The following is a 14880-nucleotide window of genomic DNA, read 5'->3' as shown; positions in this document are numbered from 1 at the left end:
GAAAGTTCAAGAGAACTTTTTTTCTTGTCTCAGTGGCAGGAGTCACCTCCCAAGTGTTGTAACACTTATTTTGCAACACCCGATATATATATAAAAAGGTGCTAGACATACAAGTGACTTGCAATTCGTATTTCTTCCGAATTGCTGGTAAACAATTAAATGTGAAAATAAAGATTTTCTTAGAAAAATTGGTGCAGTTATTTACATTTCTGTACAAATTGCATAATTATGAGGCAATAATAGGAGAGATGTAAACACATTTTGATGTGACGAGGGGCCGCGGTGGCCCAGTGGTAGAGCGTTCACCTCTGGTACTTGGGGTCCCGGGTTCGATCCCAGACCCCGCCAAGTGAACTTTGTGGTGGACAAACACCGTGTTCGTGGGTTTCCCGGGATTCTGCCGTTTCCTCCCACTTTCTTCATTCCACCATTTCATTCATTACTTATAATCACCGTCTCCTTTAGCCTACCCGGCATAACCGTGGGACATAAAACTCAAAGATTTCATTTCATTTGATGTGACGACAGGGCAACGAACTGTTTATGAGTTGCTAAATCTACTCAAACAATAATCTTCAAGCGGTTAACCGTAAACCGACTAGAAGTACTGCGTATATGTACTAATGTAAAATCGGAATATTTAACGTGCAATGTAAGTAAATTTCCCTTTCCAGATCATGATGCCGTGCTAATCAATCTAAGTAATATAAAATTAGAATCTTGCGATTTTAGTTCTCCCATCACCAAACTTATCGCAACTAGACCAATCACCGAAACTAATTTACAAAATTTCATTATGTTACTATCGCGTATAAGCTGGGATGCAAACATTAAATATGATAATTTAAATGCCAGAGATACTTGATCTTTTTTAAACCTACTTTCTAGATATCTTTGAAATGTGTGTTCCTAAAAGGATAATCCGGTATAATTCATCAAAGAAAACCAGATCAAGTAATAGGTTGTGGTATACTCCAGAACTCTCTGCTATGAAAGTTAAAGTAATGCATTCCTATAAGAACAAAATGACTAGTGAAGCTAGGGATATTTATACGTCACAAAAGTGTAAGTATAAATCTGGAATAAAGATAGCAAAAGGAAAATACAGTGAAACCTCCCTTAACGGACACCTTTCAATAACGGACACCTCTGTAATATGGACAGATTTTTTTGCTCCTGCAAAAATATATGTTCTCTTACGCAACAAAACCCTCCCTTTTACGGACACTCTCAGATACGGACGCGGACAGTCCTTTCCCCCCCAATCTTTTCAATAACCTCTTCATAACGGACAGGGATTATTCTCGGTTCTGCGATATATTACAGTAGACAGAAAAATATTTTCCCCACAAGTGTATCTATCATGAGTCTAGACCTGGTGAACCATGAAACAGAACAGCTTCAAGCTGAACTTGAAATTCTTCTTTTCTTTCTGCCCACAATAAACTGCTTTCTGGTCAAAATCCTAGAAAACCTTCAATACACAATAACACTCACGCAGGGTCGTATGGCCAAGAATTCTATGCGAACTATCTTCCCTTCCCTAACAAATTTAGTCCTTTTTCCTCTGGACCTTACATCACAATTTCATAGATAACAAAACGAACAAACATTTTCAACGAGCAATGTTTTCTCTCTTACTATTTTGGAAAAGCTACATTTTTCTTTTACTTATGATACTGGAACAAGTCTGGGTTGGAGTTTTCCCGGCTTCCTTTTTCACTTTCTTTAAGAGGATATTCTTCATGATTGGGGCTGGGTCAATAAACATATGCATTGCCAATAACTTGCCTTTACATTCATTCCGCCAACCAAGATACCGTGCCAGTACACAAACTCTCTCTCTCTCACACACGCACACACATACGCACACAAATGTTTCTTCCGCAACCGTACTGAGAATTCTCATAGGACACTTGCTAATGAGTTTGTAGACCTCATTAGAAGACCCTTGTAGAAGAAAAAGCATGCCATTTTCGCTCAACAAAAGAGTTTAGCCGGTTAGCTGGTTCCTAACGCAACTTTTGAGAAGGTTCCGAGAATTTGAAATAAATGACAAACGCTTTCCTTAATTATTTATTCCCTAATTAATATTATTTAACAGAAATCAATTTCTCCTTCATCCCTCCCAATAATTCGAATATGTACTAAATAGAGTATTTTCATATTGGATTTTACATATTTACGGTCATACATAATCTATTTGCTGTATATTACTGCATACAATTACCGTTGTGAGAAGTTAAATTTCTGTAACCTCTCTGTAACGGACACCTCTCAGTAACGGACAAAAGATCATGTCCCATTGGTGTCCGTTATTCTGAGGTTTCACTGTACAATGAAATTGCACTGAAACATCATCCAATAAATGTAAAAATGCATGGAAGATGATTAACAAAGTAAATAAGTAAGTAAGTAAGTAATAATAATGCTACTCTGTCCTCTGATGCCTTTAATACATATTTTGTTACTTCCGTAAGGGAAATCAAGAAAAGCAATTCGGATACTAATGTTAATATGTATCACTATTTTAGTCAACATAGTCCATTGAGTAGTTCTTTCCTGATTACCCACATTAGCCCTGACGACTTCATAGAAGTAGTAAAAAGAATGGAAACTTCTAACAATAAGGATATATTTGACAAATCGAACCATTTTATAGAACCTGTCATTAATCACATTGCAAAACCCCTTACAATATGCTTCAGTAAATGTTTCTCACAAGGTATATTTCCTAAAGCACTTAAAATAGCTAAAGTTATTCCTATATTCAAGAAGGGAGATCGTTCGTGTTTGTCTAATTATCGCCCAATATCTCTTATTCTGTTTTTTTTTTCTAAAATAATGGAAATTATTGTTAAAGATCATATATAAAAATACATGACTAAGCAAAATATAATTCTGGAGGCTCAATTTGGATTCAGACCGGGGAAATCCACAACTGATGCAGTAGAATCGCTAACATATATATTTGAAATAAGGGTTTTGCTTTAGTGACATTCTACGATTTAAGTAAAGCATTTGATTGCGTAGGTCATAAAATCTTATGTGATTAATTATCGTATTATGGATTCCATAGCAGGAGTTTAAATTTTCTAAAATCCTATTTAAATGAATGTAAGCAGATAGTTAGTATTAACAATATGCATTTAAACATATTAAAAATTAAATACGGGGTACCGCAGGGTTCAGTTCTGCTTCCGATACTATTTTTAATAATGAAAAATAATTTACCTTTAACTACTACTGCCACATCAATTCTATTCGCAGATGATACTACCCTACTTAATATAAACACAAGGTTTGAAGAAATTTATATAGAAGATCAAGGTGCATTATCAGAAGCAGCGACATGGTTTAAAAGTAATGGTTTTGTCTTTAATCGAGACAAAACAAAACAAGTAACCTTTAGTCTAAATCACTGCAGTGATAAAGAAAACTACTATGATAAAAATGTGGTTAAATTTCATGGTATATGTATAGACAGCCAACTACCCTAGGAAAAACATGTAAAATATGTATGTACAAAGCTCTCCAGAGAGTTCTTTATGTTATCATCATCATCATCATCATCATCATCATCATCATCATAGGTACTCTGCCTTTATTGGCAGGTCACTTGCCGCAGCTGAGAAGCTTCCATACTCCACGGTCCTCCGCTAACTTCTTCGTTTTCGCGTATGATCTTTCTGTTTTTATATCATCCATTAATTGTAGTCTCCTTCGCCCCCTCCCTCTCTTTCCCGCCACCATACCCTCTAGGACGTCCATCATGACACAATCTCTTGTTAGGCAATGTCCCAACCGGTTTCTCTTCCTCTTCCTCTTCCTAATAATATCTAAAAGTGTTTTTTTTCTCACCCACCATTTCTAACACTCTCTCATTCGTTTTCCGCTCGACCCAACTAATTCTTTCCATTCTTCTCCACACCCACATTTCGAAGACTTCCATTATGTTAAGAAAACTAAAAAAATGCAATTCCCCGTGAGTATGTAAGAAATTCATATTTTGCATTTTTTCATAGTATAATTGGGTAGGACTTAGGATTTAGATTTCTGGGCGTTCGGCATCTAAGGCCGTTTAGCCCTTCATGTTTTGAAGGATGACGTCCCTCGGCGACCACACAATCCGGGGAAAGGGAAGGAAGGAAGCGGCCTGGGACCTATAAGTTAGGTACCATCACGGCATTTGCCTGGTGTGAATGAGGAAAACCCAGGAAAACCTCATTCAAGGTGGCTGGCCTGAAAAAGCGTTTTACACTTTTTCGACTGAGTGCCCCCACTGAGAATCGAAGCCGGGACCGCTCGCACCGAAGGCGAGAGCGTTAGGGACTACGCCAAGCGGGGTCACCATAGTATAATTGGATACGTGATTTTGCTTTGGGGTAACAGTAGTCGAGCACATGATGTTCTAGTTTTGCAAAAGAAAGCTATCAGGATTATTATTGGAACACATGATAAAGAACATTGTAAACCACTATTTATCAGGCTTAAGATAATGATAGAAGTTAATATATATATATATATATATATATATATATATATATATATATATATATATATATATATATATATATATATATATATATATCAAATGCTATTTTACACTAAATAAAATCTTGCAAATATGACACTTAGGGACAAAGTAGTACATACACATAATACTAGATGGTGTAACAAAATTGATGTACCATTTACTAGATTATCGAAGATCAGAAATAGCTATGAGGGGCATGGGCGGTAATTAGGGGGGAAAAGGGGGCAGTTGCCCCCACTTTTTTGAAGTTACCCATAATGTATATAGTTTCATTTGGAAATGTAAAGTTTTTGTATGTATTACTGGTTCATAGGAAAAAATGGTGCCATATAATATTTGCCGTTGCGTGAGTACGTATTGGTTGTCTTCCCGTGGAGTTAAGAAAGCTACAAGAATTGCGTTTTAATTGCCACTAAAAATGGCCCCAAAATTATCCTTTTGGAGCGGACGGATTCGAGCGTACTTTCATTTCTTCTTACAAGGACTCGATATGTTACTCACCCGATTTGAAACTAATTGAGGGAACATTTCGCAAAACAAGAAACGTCTTTCACAAGTTATTCTTTAATTACACAAAAATTGACAGTTCCTAAAATGTTTTTTCTTCTTTCTAATAGTAAAGAATATTGATTAAAAAGAGAGTAATAAGAAACAACCACTACCTTTTCCATTGTTTTGCAGTGGTGTGTCTTTTGGGGTGTACGAGTGTATATATAATTAAAATTAGTGAATTCACCATAATTCTAGGTTTTAGGATTATTTTGTACGTGGAATGTTTCTAAGTGTTGTGTTTTGATGTGTTCCAAGAAAGTGAAAACTGAACCTAATGGCAAAGAACGTGTTTCGGGAAGCTGCAAAAGCAAATATTTCTTTAAATGTCGTAACATATGCTTGTAGTATTTACTATCTTTCATTTCTTAAGCATGTGTGGAATTAAAAATATAAGTTGTTCATTAATCCCCAGTTTCAATATAACTTCTACAAAACAAGCCTCATTGTCCATTACTATGATTAATGTTATTCTTTCTATTTATTTGTTTTGCAAATTTGTTATTAAATAATCTGATCACAGAATTTTCCATGTTCATGAGCAAAGAATCAAACCTTTTCTTACATTTTCGTTGTTTAAGAGTACAAAGGGCTAGCACCTACTTTCGTTGTCCTTGTCAATTTACTTAATAAAATATGAAATACGATATACTGTATTTCAATCGAAAACGATAGTATACTATTAGTTATACAACCTTTCGTCAAACAAAATATTAGAAGCAACCAGGGAAACTAAGATTAACAGACAAATATTCAGATCATGTCTTGCCCCCTACTTTTAATGTCCAGTCGCCGCCATTGACGAGAGGCATACTGAAAGTCGTAAGCAACATATTTTCACAACCGTAATTTTTAGTTGTAAGTGAAACCAAGTTTATCATCTCAATCTACAGACCTTTCTTTCTGTCTTTCCAGACGTTGACACTGTTTGTTGCTAGCACGTGACCACAGGCAAGATTTCCCAAATGGCGGGTAGCGATGTTTCGTTTTGACAGCGTGCTGTGATTGAATTCCGTGTTAAAGAGAACCAATCTGCTTCTGAAATTGACCGCAGACTTCAGCGTGCCTACGGAGCTGTGTGCATGGGTGCCTGCAGTGTTATAAGATGGATTAAACATTTTAAGGATGGAAACATGAGTATCAAAGATGAACCTCGCAGCAGGCGCCCCCGAACTACCTCCACGGAACGCAGCAAGGTAAGGGTTGATTATATGATTATGGGAAATAAGCATATCACTGTGAATGAAATCGCTGAAAACTTGGTGTTGGACATAGTGTGTTGCAAGAAATGATTCACAGCTTAGGATATCGGAAGGTTTCTGCCTATTGGATCCCAAGTTTATTAACCGAGGATCACAAGCGTCAGAGACTAACCATTGCCCAAACCCTTCTTAAGAGATTTCGACATGAAGGTGATGACTTTTTAGCGAGTATTGTGACTGAAAATGAAAACTGGTTCCATCATTATGAACCTGAAAGAAAATGACAGAGTATAGAATGGCACCACTTGAATTCGCCACCGAAGAAGAAAGCGAAGGCAGTACAATTGTTAGGGAAAGTTATGGGGAACGTCTTCTAGGATGCGCAGGGTTGCATTCAGGTTGACTTTCTCGAGCCTGGACAAACCACAATTTCTGCCCGCTACATCCAGACACTTTTGAAGCTCTGTCGTGCGTTGCGTGATAAACGTCCTAGAAAGAAGATCATTCTTCAACAGAATAATGCGCGTTCGCATACTGCACGTGCAACTATGGAGCAGGAGCAGATCAGGAGATTTGGGTGGGAAACATTTCCACATCCTCCCTACAGCCCCGACATGGTATCCTCCGACTACCATCTTTTCGGTTTTGTGAAGGGCCATCGCTACGAGACACTGGAGGATATTCGGCAAGCAGTGCGTCAGTGTCTACGGGCAGCTGGAACAGATTTCTATCGCAAGGATGTTTTCAAACTTGCAGAACGACAGGGAAAGTGTGTGCAAAAGAACGAAGACTATGTGGAAAAGTGGAAGAAAGGTCTGTAGATTAAGATGGTATATTCAGTTTCAGTTATAAATAAAGATTACGGTTGTGAAAAAATATTGCTCACGACTTTCAGTATGCTCCTCATATTTACTTTTAGGACCAAAGCTGTTTAATGAACTAATAACCTCTATACAGCAGCTGCCGTTAGAGGTTTATAAAACAAAGTTATGTGATTGGTTAATAGCAAATCCATTTTATTCGATTCAAGAGTCCAGTGAATGTGAAGAAACTTTGTCGTAATTTCCAGAGTCATTCTATTTCTAATATTATTAGGTTATTTATTATACTATTAACCAGAAACTGATTGTACTTTTTCTTCTCTTTTGTTTTATATAGACCTATATATCTGTATGTATATTTCATTTGGACATTGTCTATTGCTTGTAAACTCAATGACAATAAAATATTCTATTCTAATGTAAAGGTAAAGTTTTAATTAAATATATAATATTCTGCCTTTGGGAAGTCCTCGGATTAATGAGTTCTTTTTAAAAGAAAGCTGACGGAACAGTTCTCACTGATAAAGATAACATCTTAAATAGATGGAAAAATTTATTTCACGATTTGCTTAACACGCAGCCAGAAACTAATGTTCGTGGAGAAAGGGAAATACATACAGCAGAACAGTATATTCCAGAACCTTCCCTAATGGAAGTAGAAATCACTCTAAAGATATTAAAGAAACATGAATCTCCGGGTGTAGACGAAATTTTGTCTTAGTTAATTTTAGCTGGAGGCGAAAAATTGTGGAAAACACACAAAAACTCATTCCCCTTATCTGGATCAAGGAGGAATTGCCACAAGAGTAGAAAGAATTTATCATTGTTCCAAATCACAAGAAAGGTGACAAAACTGATTGTAATAACTATCGAGGCATTTTCTTGTGTCAACATCCTATAAAATCCTCTCAAACACACTATTAGCAAGATTGGCTCCATAGGCAGATGAAATTATAGGGGGAGTGCGGATTTAGACGAAATCGATCAACTATTGACAAATATTTACCATTCGACAATTGTCGAAAAGAAATGGAAATACAATACCCCAGTATATCAATTATTTATTGATTTTAGAAGGGCTTACGACTCGGTTAGGAGATAAAATTTTGTACAACATTCTTACAGAATTTGGAATACCAAAAAAGCTAATTAGATTAATTACGATATGTTTTAATGTATCCGAAAGTAAAGTCCGGATAGGAAAATTCTTGTCCAAGACCTTTCACATCAAGAATGGCCTGAAATAAGGAGATGCGTTGTCGCCATTATTATTCAACTTTGTTCTGGAGTACGCTATAAGGAAAATCAAAGACAACAACCAGGGCCTAGAACTGAATGGTATTCACCAAGTTATGGCGGATGTTGATGATGTAAATTTAATAGGGGATGACAGGAGAACAATAGAAAGAAATGCAGAGGTCTTATTAAACGCTTGCAGGGACATGGGCTTAGAAGTAAATGCAGAGAAAACTAAATACATGGAAGTTCGTCGGGTTCGTAACACAGTAAATTATGGATGAGTTAAAATAGCGAATAATACTTTTGATAAGGTGGATACTTTCAAATATCTAGGATCAGTCTTAACAGACGAAAACCATATTTACTAAGAAATCAAATGTCGACTAAAAGCAGGGAATTCGTGTTATTATTCATTTTAAAATTCCTTGTCATCGCGAATTTGAAGCTTAAAATATATAAAACGATAATCATGCCTGTTGTGCTGTATGGTTATGAAACATGGTCACTTACTCTAAGGGAAGAACATAGATTGAAAGTATTTGAGAACAAAATCCTGTGACTAATATTAGTACCCAAGAGGAATAAGAATGTGAAATTGCGGGAACTTCATAAGAAGGAACTACAGAATTTATACCTTTTATCAAATATTGTTAGGGTCATCAAATCTAGAAGGCTCTGGTGGGCAGGTCATGCAGCCAGAATGGAAGAAAGTAGGAACGCTTTCGAAATCTTAACTGGAAGTCCACTCGGAAAACGACCACTAAGAAGACTTAGGCGCAGATGGGAGGACAATATTAAGACGAACCTTGCAGACATAGGTATACAAAGTAGAAACTGGATAAGGTTGGCTAAGGATAGAAGTCAGTGGAGACGCGTCATTGAACCTCTTGGTTACGTAGGCCGTAGAGCTAGTTAGTTAAACTAAATGTTAAATTCCAGATTTTATTGTAAAATTAGAATTAGGATTAATAGTTAGATTTCTGATTTTTGAAACATTGAAGACCATGCTACATCGTCACATATAAGGGATGATGTCCCTCGGCGATCACACTGCCCGGAAAATTGGTAGAAATATATGGGAAAAGATGGAGGTTACCTGGAACCATTATGTGAAATACCATCCTGGCACTTGCCTGATATGAATGAAGAAAACGCAGGGAAACCACACTCAGGATTGCTGACCTGAAAATGATTGCTGACCTGAAAATGATTTACACTTTTTTGACCAAGTGTCCCAACCAGGAATCGAACCCGGGACCGCTTTTATAGCACATACATTAAACTGTGTTAAGTTTATGAGAAGTTACCAGCGCATCACCGAATTTGGAAACGTTATCATCATCGTGTAATGAGTTATGAGTCATGAGTAATGAGTTGCGACTTTACATCATGTAATGTCGCCTCGCAGTGTCTTGTAAAAAAAAATAAACCCATGGTATGCAGTAAACTGAAGATCATTACATTAAATTTTGCTTGTAGTAATATTGATAACGAAGATTTAGTCGCGGAGAATGTTCGGAATCAGGACTATATTAGACAAGAATAAGATTGCCGGAGTCAGTCTATCGCAAACAAATGTATATCTGGAACAGTACACTTTGATGACTTGTACCATACATACATCAGTTTTTAATGTACTGAGTCCTTTGTCTTCTTCATCCATCTACTCTAGAGCTACGATCACGATTTCTCTTGGGCGGTATTTCGTCATATATATCCTTTAAGGATTCCTTCCGGATCCTAAGGATTGTTTGGTGGTCTGTGATTACTTGGTCTTGATATTCTATTCCAAATTTGTGTATACTTTTGTTAGGTTTCCCACCTAAGTCTTGTATTTTCTGATACGTCAGATCAATCTGCTACATTGGTGATTATGGGTTACTCACCTAAAACTTGCAGCGGGAGTAAGTAAAAAAATAAAGGTACAATCTAAGCGCTGTTTCAATGACATCAAGTGTTAGAAGGGCTGATACTTGACACCATAAAAAGAAAGAAAGAAAGATAAAATTAAATGGGGTTATATATATATATATATATATATATATATATATATATATATATATATATATATATATATATATATATATATATAAAGAGAGAGAGAGAGAGAGAGAGAGAGAGAGGATGTTCATTTATTACGTAGTCAAAATCCACTGGTGAAATCCTCACACTTAAACATTTTAAAAAGTCCAAAGAACATAGGGCGAAAACCGCGTTGTTTCAGTTACGAGATGCCGAAAGCGAGAAAATTGTAATTTTGAAGCTGCCTAGCTCGAAAACTATGAGAGATATCAAAGGCGGTTAAAGGAATATTAGAGGAACTAGTACACTGTCTATCTAAATAAGTTTCAGAGTTGGGTTGTACTATCGCACATGATTTTAGAGAGACAGGTGGAAGAGCGGAATCTATACCGCAGCTCTCTCTAAGAAATCCGTTGCGCCGATATGTCCCAACTCTGAAACATGGTTATTTAGATAGACAGTGTATTAGTTCCTCTAATATTTCTTTAACCGCATTTGATGTCTCTCATAGTTTTCGAGCTAGGCAGCCTCAAATTTACAACTTTCTCAATTTCGGCATCTTTTGGAACAACGCGTTTTTCGCCTAATGTTCATATGGACTTTTTTGTTGTTTAAGTGTTAGGATTTCACCAGGGACGTAGGTAGTGAGGGACACAAATTGTTTTTATCCGACAATAAATTTTAAAAAAATCTCCGTAGTAAACGAAAATTATTCATACTTCTAACAAAAGGTTATTTTTTAAATCTATTTATAGGCTATCTCTTAAACGTTAAGTGAACGATAATAAGAGTATAAGATCAGTAACTTTGGGGACTGGGCGTCATCTTCGTTAACATTGCGAGGTTCTTCCAATCCTTAAGCCTTACAATCGCCTTGAGGTACTAAGGGCTAAAAATCCACGCGAATGCGCTTTTGATAACCGACTAAGACAAAACTGAAAGATCGATTCGACTCAAAGGCTAAGAGGATCCCTCTCCCCCATTGCTGAGCTTTGCAATGTAGTGTCTTATATTTTAATTCGTTTTACGAGAAGATATTGAGTGTAGGTTTACTTTCTTATTTTTATTATATTTAACAAAGATTCTGGCAAAACAGAGGAGGATGGAATATGTAAACAATTTAGACTTTTATGTGTTCTTGAAATTAAGTTAAATATGGATATGTTTATAAAATCTGGATACTTTGTTTCACATGGAAAGAAGTGAGAAGCAATTGGAGAGTACCTGCAGCGAAAATGGTAAGGTGCATGTTGTTGCTGAGGAAAATATTCATTCGGACACTGTTGATAAGGAAGAAGCCAAGGAGGTTACTACTACCTCACAGCAAAACATTTATGTGAATTACTTAGGAAATAATTCTCCCAATCAACCAAAGCTACAAAATTACCCATGTACAACCTCCGGGAAACGAAAACGAACATTTTTTTTTAAAAAAATATATACTCTTTACAACTGGTTGTAATATAGTGTTTCGTGGGACGCATGCTTCTGTTTTCCACGCCTTGTTTTTGGAACCAATTGGGTTACGCGGAAGCTGCTTCTCGAACATCTGGGTTCCGGATTTGGAAGAAGGCTACAGATAAACTAAAGAAGCAAGCTGGGTCCAGGTACCATCAAAAAGACAATGGAAATGTGGATCAATTTCAAGGTAAGTAACAGCCATCTTAGAAAATGTGAGGTGCAGTAGTAGTAATCGCCCCACTTGGCCTAACTTTGGATTATCCTCAATGAGGGGCCCCAAGGCCAGGGGTCAATGACCTATGGGTACCTTGGACCACCCCCCTCTAAATTTTGGCAGGGGTACCTTGGCCCACCCCCTAAATTTTGGCAGTGGTACATAGGACCACCCCCCTTAAATTTTGGAAATTGCCAAATCTAAAAATTTGGTATGGTAGCCTAGGACCATAGTATGTACCTCTATCAGTATTGGGTGTCTATGTCGTTCCCTTTCATGGGTAAAAAATTGCCAAAAATTCAAATTTCGGGGGTTTTTGACCTAATTTATCCCCTTTGATGAGGTATTATTACCCTATATAGTTATATGGGCGTATACAGGGGTCCATTACCTTTCATAAGACATGGGTATATTAATGCACCCCTTGAAAAATTTGGGAGGGGTACCATGGCCCACCCCTTAAATTTTGGAAATTGACCAATTTAAACATTGGGTATAATAGTATAGGACCCTAATATGTATTATGATAAATTTGGGTGGTCTACCTCATTCCCTTCTAGGGGTACAAAATTGCCAAAACTATAAACGTAAGCAATACGTTGTACCACGTGTTTGGTTTTCGACCTAATTTATCTCCTTGGATGAGGTCCTATTACCTTATATGATTATATGGTCATGTATAGGGGTCCATTACCTATCATAAGACATAGGTACATTTGTGCACCCAGGGAGGGGTACCTTGGCCCACCCCTTTAATTTTGGAAATTGCCCAATTTAAACATTTGGTATTATAGTATAGGACACTAATATAGATCACTATAAATTTGGGTGGTCCACCTCGTTCCCTTTTAGGGGTACAAAATTGCCAAAATTTTAGTACAACCACGTGTTTGGTATTTGGTACATTTTATCCCCCTTTGATGAGGTTCTATTACCTTATATGGTTATATGGTCATGTATAGGGGTTCATTATCTATCATAAGACATAGGTACATTGGTGCACCCCGGGAGGGGTACCTTGGCCCACCCCTTAAATTTTGGAAATTGCCCAATTTAAACATTTGGTATTATAGTACAGGTCCTCAATATGTATCATGATAAATTTTAATGGTCTACATCGTTCCCTTTTAGGGGTACAAAAATTGCCAAAATATAAACGTAAGTAATACGTTGTACCACGTGTTTGTTTTTTTGGTCCATTTTATCCCCTTTGATGAGATCCTATGATTACAAGGGGTCCATATCCTATCATAAGACATGGGTATATTGTTGCACCCTTCTTAAATTTTGGCAATGGGGGTCCACTGAAATTGTCCAATTTAAGCATAGTACAGGACCTCAATATGTTTCGGTGGTCCTATTTTCAAATTTTTAAGTACAACCACGTGTTCGGTTACTGACTCAATTTATCCTATTTGATAAAGTTATAAGGTATGGACGGTATCTCCTTTCAATTTGGTAGTACCCTTCGGGTGTAGTACGGTCACGTGATCAATGATTTGGTTTTGATGCGCGACGAGGTCCCTGGTCAATGTTCTCTAGGAATTAGGTGGAAACTTTGTCCAGGGTTCTCGTCTTATATCGCACAATTCTTTAGGAGAATCTGATAACGTTGTATATGGAATGGACAATAAAAACACATAAATAAGTATAAATTGTATTTTATTCATTTTTCTGGTTTCTTCTTTTTCTTTCTTATTGACAATGTTTGTATATTGAGCTGGGTTTCTTCATTAGACCGCCTCCTCTTCTTGATTGTAATGATTTGTTTCCATGTTTTGCAGCATAGCACCCGTTTGCAAAGCTTCGTATTGTGAATTCTGTAAAAAAGAACGAGGAAAAAGATGATTAGTATAGAAATAGATGATGATTAAACAATACATTTGCAATGATAAATATGATAAAATTACCTGGAAGGTATATTGCAGCAGTCTACGATCATTAACCGTGGGTACTGTTGTAAACAAGTATTGAATTTCACGCAGAGATTTTCCTTGGGCTTTACAGCACAAATAAAAATAAGCATAATAGCCACATACGGATGAACCAAGACTTTGCATTTGGCTGTTATTATATTTATAGTACATACAATGAAGTTTTAAGAATGCAACATGTGGTACATAAGGAGGAAGGCCATAGCTGTCAAAATATTCTCCAACACCGCGATGATCAATATAAATTGCAATCCAATGACTTCCTAGTTTTGTGGATGGATCTGTATTTACAATCATTGCCAGAGGAAGAGAAATCCGTGAGGGCAACTCATCGCTTGCAAATACCCCGGTAAAATGATTTCTGAATAATGGACTACCGTGTAAAGCACTAGCTAATTGTAATGTATTCAACATCGTGAATGGAAATGATACATAACGTATACGTACCTTGTAATTTAAAAGTCCAGGATAATGTTGCGCTGGTGGTCGATCTCTAGAAGTGAGGAAAACTCTCCATACACAATACAGTTTGCAGGTGCTGCTAATTTCTCTTGGAAATGAACTTCCAATCGGATGGCGCCATGTCGTTGTAAATTCCAATAGTGACAATCTCCAGCAGAAGAATCGGGAGTTAGGTCAAATACAAACAGTGTATATCCATTCTTGTAGTCGGCTCTTGAAATTGTATTTCCAGTATTGGTAAAATGTATGCCAGAGCCTGAGAACAATGTGTGGTACGATGAAATGTAGAGATTTTCTTCAAAGTTGGGTTGCAATGGTTTTGAAGGTACAGCTTTTCCATCCACGTACAATGTAAAGAAATTAATGTTTAGATGTTGAAATTCAAATGGATTGGTGGTAATAGTTCCACTGGATGCTTCATTCGATGTAAATCCTACAA

The sequence above is a fragment of the Thermobia domestica genome, chromosome 3, assembly GCF_964235325.1.
Source record: "Thermobia domestica chromosome 3, izTheDome1.hap1.1, whole genome shotgun sequence".
Taxonomy (NCBI): Eukaryota; Metazoa; Arthropoda; class Insecta; order Zygentoma; family Lepismatidae; genus Thermobia; species Thermobia domestica.
The sequence above is the reverse complement of the archived record's forward strand: the minus strand, read 5'-3'. Positions refer to the sequence as shown.